The sequence below is a fragment of the Ailuropoda melanoleuca genome, unplaced genomic scaffold (genome assembly GCF_002007445.2).
Source record: "Ailuropoda melanoleuca isolate Jingjing unplaced genomic scaffold, ASM200744v2 unplaced-scaffold26961, whole genome shotgun sequence".
NCBI classification, from domain to species: Eukaryota; Metazoa; Chordata; class Mammalia; order Carnivora; family Ursidae; genus Ailuropoda; species Ailuropoda melanoleuca.
The window spans coordinates 1-1,649 of NW_023197127.1; the positions used below are offsets into that span (position 1 = coordinate 1).

General features: G+C 35.0%; 1 long non-coding RNA gene across 1 annotated transcript; it reads right to left on the reverse strand.

Moving 5' to 3' along the window:
* On the reverse strand, positions 1 to 1,649 carry LOC117798151. Its single transcript, XR_004622846.1, has 3 exons — positions 1,608 to 1,649; positions 998 to 1,102; positions 1 to 59 (listed from the first exon to the last, which is right to left on the reverse strand). It is a non-coding gene; the product is annotated as an uncharacterized LOC117798151 (long non-coding RNA).

Consider the following 1,649-nt stretch of genomic DNA (forward strand, 5'->3'; position numbering starts at 1 on the left):
TCCAAACGCAAGTCATAGCCTTCCTTCCTGGACTCTTCCAAAGCAAGTTTATAGAGTTTCTGTAGAAAAGAGAGTCATTAATCATCACTCCTTTCATAAAAAAATAAAGCTGTTTATTATTCACTTTTCCCTGTCCTTATTTAAACTATCGAAAGAAATCCACAAAATCAAGTATGAGGGTGTGTTTCTACAAAACTCCTTCATAGGTGCACAAGGACTTTAAGGCACATGTTCTAAACTTTGGGATTTTACTGATTGCTAAATTTCAAAAAAAAAAGGGGGGGGCGGAGATCAGTATGTGGTTGCCAAAATTTTGTTTTGCCAAATAAGCACATATAAAAAAAAATAACTATTTACTTTCACCATCATAATATAAAAGTAAGGCTATCTTAATCCTATAGAAGGAAAAAGAATAAGGACTTTTTTTCAAATTGAATATATTTGGATTTAAGGAAAACCCAATATATTGTGTTTATATTTTCATTTTGCTAGGGACTGTCATCACAGACCATGATCAGTCTGCATGGTAGGCTTCCAGGATGATTGCCCTGATGAAAATCCTGGTCCTGAAAGAGATGCCTAGAAAAATGCTTGCAAAGAGCATTAAATGGTAACCAGAACATTACTGAAGCACCAAAAGAATACAGGGCATGATAACCCACTGGGTTCCAGTACAGCACCCTGCCTGCTAAATAATTGTTTAATCAAGTAATGATGTGATACCCACACTGACCAGTAGGGAAAGGCAGTAGGGATGTCATTCCCATTGAAGTCTCTCCATAAGCATTCCATTCTCTGATTCCCTGTTGCTAAAAGGCTGGTCTATACTGTGGATCTATCACACAGCCCAAAATTGAATCAAGAGAGAACTCTTTTCTACTGATGTTAGTTTAGAGTATGTATAACAAATTAGTTGAAACATTTCACCAAGGAAATAGTTACAACAGCTCATTTTTTTTTGCCTTCCTATTCATTATATGACCAATAGTGTACTCACATGACTGTAGTTTATGCGATTTTGTTTGGCAAGCATGATTTCTGGTGTGTCTGGCATGACGTGGATCGTTTTCTTATCATTGTCCCAGGCTTCAGTATATAAGTGCTGTGGGGGGAAAAAAAAGTGAGAAAAATTGGGCATTCACAGACATTTTTCTTTTTGATTATGTGCCGATCACTTCTCCTCTAAACAAAGCAGAAGTAAAATGACTAAAGTTGCATAAATTCCTACTTTTCATGTAGATAAATTACTATTTCCAAGAGTATTTAGCTTACCAGTTTACTATTTCACTGACCCAGTTGTTACCGTTCCTTGTTAAAATTCTTTAACAATCTGAAAAGTATAATTGGGTTGCAGTAAACTCTGCAATTATGAAATAATTACAGCACATAGTATTTTTAATAGTTTAATATCTTGAAGTATTATTAAGTAACTACGGTATTATAATGGAAAAATCATTTTTAAAGGTATCCNCGGTATTATAATGGAAAAATCATTTTTAAAGGTATCCTAAATCCTAAAGGAATTATAGGAATGCCGTAACATGTCAGATTTTCTACCTTTTCCTATGGTGAATTCCCCGATCTAACAGTAAGGGGTAAAAACTCACCTTACTCATGTTCATAGCATTGCTCTTTGCCAACACCTGCTC